General features: G+C 36.6%; 1 protein-coding gene across 1 annotated transcript in view; it reads right to left on the bottom strand.

Annotated features, from left to right (window-relative positions):
- FOXP1 (forkhead box P1) overlaps positions 1-6,394 on the bottom strand; it is a 414,947-nt gene that overhangs the window by 407,086 nt on the left and 1,467 nt on the right. The window lies entirely within an intron of this gene.

Here is a 6,394-nt window from a genome sequence, read left to right as displayed (position 1 = left end):
TATATATACACACACACACACACACACACACACACACACACACATATAGTTATATATACAGTGTATATATATATTTATATTTTAAATTCTGCTATGACTTAAGGGTTAAACAGAAGAACGACCCAGCCCCCACGTGCATTAAACAATAAGAGAAAGGATATGCAAATAGCTATTGTCACTGTAACTTTAAGTACCTGTCTGTATTTTTACATGAAAACGATTATCTCTATCAATCAAAATTTAAGAACACAAAAGCGCTAATCATACAAGGTGCCCTGACGGCGTAATTCTCATAGAAGTGTTGTTTTGTTTTTTTTTACAATTTTTCAGCGGTAAGGCAAAAATTAACAAGCAGAAAATGATGCACGCTTATAATTGAAGGAAGATGCATTTGTTTACAGCGGATTACTTTTATGCATGTAGGTAACGTCGGTAAGCATATTAGGTTGGCAAATGTAAAAAAAAAAATATTTTTACCATATTTAAATCTCCAATCACTAAGCACTCCAGGTATTAAGATAAATATTTAAAATGTTAGGCCTTTTTTTTTTTTTTTAATACATGTGGAGAAACAGCACACCCTAATGTTTGGATGGATTCATTTTTTTGCAGCAGTTAATGAGTTAAAAGCTTTCCATTGCTTTAAGGGAAAAAAAGTACATATGTTACGATGTGCAAAAATAGAAGGTAAAAAGCCTTATTGTAAAACCTCAATTTGTAACCATGCTCTTTAAACAGGCGTAGCTCACTTTTACTTGAAACTGCAGAATGCAACATTTAAATGGTATACAATTTAAGGGGCTGTTTAATGAGAATTTTGGCATCCCGATACTCTTAAACTATTGTCTTTGTATATACTTTTTGTTTTATTCTTTTATATGAGACACACTTTCCTTTTAAAGAGTCACTATGATATTTTAAAGTGATAATGCCACACGTGAGGTAAAACCACCATGTAGTGTAGCAGCTTGTAATAGCTTTTACTCTTTTTTTTTTTTTCACATCTCTACTTATGTCTACAGCGTACTGTAATGGGTTTTTTTACAGGTAAAAACCAGCATAAAAGTGATATAAGGTGAAGGTTTCGTATATAACCATGCAGAATTTTAGCGCATTCCCAGAAATTGCTTTAGGACAACCCATAAAAATTAAAAAGTTATAATGGTTACATATTTTGCTCATTGCGGCATGTTCTAATGTGCTTTTGCTGCAGCTGAAGGTAGATCCTTTTAGAACTTCACAATGTATCTAAACCCCCAAAAAAATAATGTAATATATTGCAGCTTACCAGTCCTCAGATGTGGAGGCTGCATTCGTTTTCTTGTTTAGGCTTTTTCCCTTTAATTTTCACCTGGTGATCCTGCCAGTAACATACTTACTTTCCTAGGGTGACAACACTAACTGAATGTATTGTACCAATGGAGGAGCAGCATTAAATACCGTCCCCTCTGGTCCTCTTCATAAAATAGGGTGAGTTAGTTTTTGTTCTGTAGTTCTCATAGATAGCTGGGAACAATAACAGTGCAGCACAGAGAGCACAGGAAGTTACCAGTGCAAAAGATTTCGAGCATGATCAAGTTATTTCTTGCACCTATCGAACAGATATAATAAAGTGCCTTCAATGGTATATATTACCATACATTACCAGACCAAAAGGGAGCAAATAAGAGAAGTTCATTTTCAGGGTTTACTTACACTTTAATGCCTTTCTCAAAATGTTCAAAGAACTCTATTTTAAGGACAAACTGACATGATGTTGTCTTGTTGTCTTTTTTTTTGGGAGAAAATACTCTTTATTTATCAGAAAAAAAAGGGGAAACGTCTTGTTGTCTTAAAGTGACATTAAAGTCAAAAAAATGTTTTCCCTTCCCCCAATGTTAATTAAAGCACTTATCATTTTCATTTGTCCCTCCAGCGCTGCTGTGGGTCTCCGATCCAGCGCTGACTCCTCTGTCCTTGCTGGTACTTCCTGTCCCACGGTGTCTTCATGCTGGTGCATGCGACTGCCTCAGAATTTTCAAATTTTCGGACGGGAGCGCGCGGGGAAGGTATTAACCTCTTTTAAAGCATTTTTTTCTTTTTACACTTATTGCATATATCTACTGCTTGCTAGCAGTAGATATATGCAAAAAACCTGCAGGGTTTAATAACCCTTTAAAGTGACACTAAACTCAAGAGCTAAATCTTAAAAATGCATTCAAGTACCTCAACTATTAACAAAAATGTATCTTATTTGTATATGACTCGGCTCAAATCATCTCTGAATTGGTGCTGACACTGTCCTTCCTACTTTTGTTCCCCATGCTCCCTATGTGTGTTGTTAAGCAGTCACCACTCCAAGCTTGCTCCCGTGATAGACTACAATCTCAATACACGTGATGGACTATAACTTCAGTACAAATTAACTAACTAAACATGAGATTGTACTCTATAACATGAGCGAGCTTGGAGCGGTGACTACTTTACAACACACACAGGGACCATGGAGAACAAAAGTAGCCCCCCTCCAGAAGGAAGGACAGTCTCAACACCAATTCAGAGATGATTTGAGAATCTACAGCCGAGTGATACACAAATAAGATGCAGTTTTGTTAATAGTTAAGATACTTGAATGCAATTTTAAAATGTAACTCCTGAGTTTAGAGTCATTTTAATTCGTATCCCAAAAAGCCTATTTTGAGGACAAACTGACATGATGCTGGCTTAAGTTGGCCATACATTATACAAATCTGGGCGTCTACAGTGATAACCTCTCAGTGTAAAGAACAAGTCCGGATGTACGCTTAGAAGCAACAACATTTGGCATTATTGATCTCTCCGAAATAGTTTTGCAGGATTTGTTCAAGAAATAAAATCTTGGAAGGTGTCCTACGCTAAATTTGAGATGATTTGGGAGGCTTGGATTACCTATAATAGTTTGTTGAACTTTGACCCAGTCCATCTACAGATCTGATGGATCCCTCCTGCGGAAATGTTTGAAGTGCCTACCTCCCCTACTAAAGGTTTAAACCTAATTTATGCTCTTCCCCCTTTTCCTAACTTCACTCTTCATATTGCCTACTACACCCAATGGGCAGTCCTTGCCCATTTGACACCCTGTTTTCGTTCAACCATGAGGCTTAGCCCTCCAGAGTCAGACTACAGTGGTTTCCTCTATTGGAGTGTGATCCATGTTACCAATGGTCCTACTTGGTTGTTCCTAGATATTATGTTTTACCATATCTAACATTGAGATCTAACATATCTCTGTATTGAGATCTAACATATCTCAATACACGTGATGGACTATAACTTCAGTACAAATTAACTAACTAAACATGAGATTGTACTCTATAACATGAGCGAGCTTGGAGCGGTGACTACTTTACAACACACACAGGGACCATGGAGAACAAAAGTAGCCCCCCTCCAGAAGGAAGGACAGTCTCAACACCAATTCAGAGATGATTTGAGAATCTACAGCCGAGTGATACACAAATAAGATGCAGTTTTGTTAATAGTTAAGATACTTGAATGCAATTTTAAAATGTAACTCCTGAGTTTAGAGTCATTTTAATTCGTATCCCAAAAAGCCTATTTTGAGGACAAACTGACATGATGCTGGCTTAAGTTGGCCATACATTATACAAATCTGGGCGTCTACAGTGATAACCTCTCAGTGTAAAGAACAAGTCCGGATGTACGCTTAGAAGCAACAACATTTGGCATTATTGATCTCTCCGAAATAGTTTTGCAGGATTTGTTCAAGAAATAAAATCTTGGAAGGTGTCCTACGCTAAATTTGAGATGATTTGGGAGGCTTGGATTACCTATAATAGTTTGTTGAACTTTGACCCAGTCCATCTACAGATCTGATGGATCCCTCCTGCGGAAATGTTTGAAGTGCCTACCTCCCCTACTAAAGGTTTAAACCTAATTTATGCTCTTCCCCCTTTTCCTAACTTCACTCTTCATATTGCCTACTACACCCAATGGGCAGTCCTTGCCCATTTGACACCCTGTTTTCGTTCAACCATGAGGCTTAGCCCTCCAGAGTCAGACTACAGTGGTTTCCTCTATTGGAGTGTGATCCATGTTACCAATGGTCCTACTTGGTTGTTCCTAGATATTATGTTTTACCATATCTAACATTTTCTGACTACTTTGTCTGTACTTTCAAAATTATTTAAGTATGTTTCCTGTTTTATTGTAATGTCTATTTGAAAACAATAAAAAAAGTTTTTTTGGAAAAATACAAATAAAATAGTGTTCAATGGAGAAATAGTCTCAGTTATGTGAACTGCAAAATTGGACCCTATGAGATCTTCTGCTTTATGTAGGTTGGTGTGCTTAGTTTTGACACATTAACATGGATTAAAGTTGAACATTTTAGGAAAGTACTGATAGTTTGTTAAACAATTTGACCAATTTCTGGGGATAATGTATGCAGGTTGATTGCTTGTATGATATTTGAATGTATTTTTAATGTAATGTTTTGTCAAGAAATGAAAATTGTCAATAAAAAGGATTAATTAAAAACAATTTGACCAACAAATGAGCCAATTATTGGGAACACAATTTGGAAAGGGTCATAAGAGAGGGCTGCCGGCTATAAATAGAGCTCTAGGAACACCCTGTTAAAAATAGTACTGGACTTTTTTTGTTATATCCTCCAAAGTTTGTCCGCTACAGTAAGTGCAAGAGATGCTACATAGTTATCAGAGGTGACCAGCTATTTTCTAAGGGAAGGAAACACTGTGTATAGCCTTAAGATTACCAAAATAATATTTTGGCAAAAAAACATCTGAATAGAATTTTTAATTATGTAAAATATTTGGAATGGACATGCGAGGCCGAAACCTGCAATAACATGCACAACCAAATTACGCTCCATAACTATACAGAAAAGGTAATCAAACTTCCATTGTTGGTCTGCTACATCTGTTTGATGGTTGAGTTGCAGAGGAGATTCCTCCGCACATACCATCAGTGAAGTGATTCCAGCAAATGATGGGCTACTATCGTAAAAAAAAAAAAAATTGTCACTATGCTATCTTCACCAGGGATGCATTTATCTATCTACCTATCTATCTATCTATCTATCTATCTATCTATCTATCTATCTATCTATCTATCTATTTGAAGAAACGTGTGAAAATGGACCTCCATTTGCAGCAAATGGTGGCCTAAAGGTTACAAATGGATAAATAAAAGCTTTGTGAAATTTATTTTGCAAAACAGTGCATAAAGATTGGACAACCTGAGTCAGGTTTGAACTGCCAGCCCAGATCTGAAGCAAGAGCAGGTAGATCTGCATCTTTTAAGACTGTCCAAAGATGAAAAGATACATCATCGATAGTGAGAAATCTAGCAGTTGTGAACGCTGAATATGTCCCAACATTTCCTCTAGGTGACATAAAAAAAAAAGTGATGAAAAACAATGGTAAATAAAAGTGGTGTTCACTCTTTAGTAGGCAAACAGAATAAATTCAGCTCACAGGCAGGGAAAATTCTATATTAATGGCAGAATTTTCTGACAACTTCTAAGTTCTTAAATACAGTTGATGTGTATTATATTTTGCTTACACAGCCCAATCGGTTGTATTACTCGCAAAAAAAGTGGCTGTGTATATATTCTTCTGTAAGCTAAATCCACACTTTGCATTTTGAAAATACATGCAGTTTGGAGTGTTTTCCATGCACAATATGTCATGCCTTCTTGTGTGTTTTTAAATTGCAATATATCATTACCAGTTAATTCAGGCAGGCAGCATTGTGGCGTAAAGGTTAGCGCTCCTGCCTTGTAGCACTAGGGGTCCCTGGTTCAAATCCCGGCCAGATCACTTTCTGCAAGGAGTTTGCATGTTCTCCCTGTGCCGCGGTACTCTGGTTAATTGGCTCCTGTCTAAATTGGCCCTTGTATATAAATGCATGTGAGATAGGGACCGTAGTTTGCAAGCTCTTTGAGGGCAGGGACTGATGTGAATGTGCAACTATGTAAAGTGCTGCAAAACAAAATTTTGTATAACAATTATATAAATACGAATAATAATAAATAATACCTGTACTGCTAACAAGGGTTATAAACGGGCCCAACTGATCTGTGTAACGATTCTGATTTGCTATGGTTTCTCTGCAGCACCAAACTGCGTTATACAGCTGGGAATCGCTGAGATGTGAACATAACTTTCAGGCGCTGTTTATGTTAGTATTTTTCCCCTGCTCTTTGTCTTTTAAGCAATACAGATGCTACACTTTTAACTGTCAATGGGTCTGTTTATACATGTGCTGCATTCACAACAATAATATATAACACATATGTGCAGCAAATACACCCAGGTTTTGGAAAAAAAAAACATTGTATGGTTTTGAAAGACTGACCTGAAATATTCATGAATAATAATAGTAATAATAT

The sequence above is a fragment of the Nanorana parkeri genome, unplaced genomic scaffold (assembly GCF_000935625.1).
Source record: "Nanorana parkeri isolate BGI_ZX_2015 unplaced genomic scaffold, ASM93562v1 scaffold624, whole genome shotgun sequence".
NCBI classification, from domain to species: Eukaryota; Metazoa; Chordata; class Amphibia; order Anura; family Dicroglossidae; genus Nanorana; species Nanorana parkeri.
The sequence above is the reverse complement of the archived record's forward strand: the minus strand, read 5'-3'. Positions and strand labels throughout refer to the sequence as shown.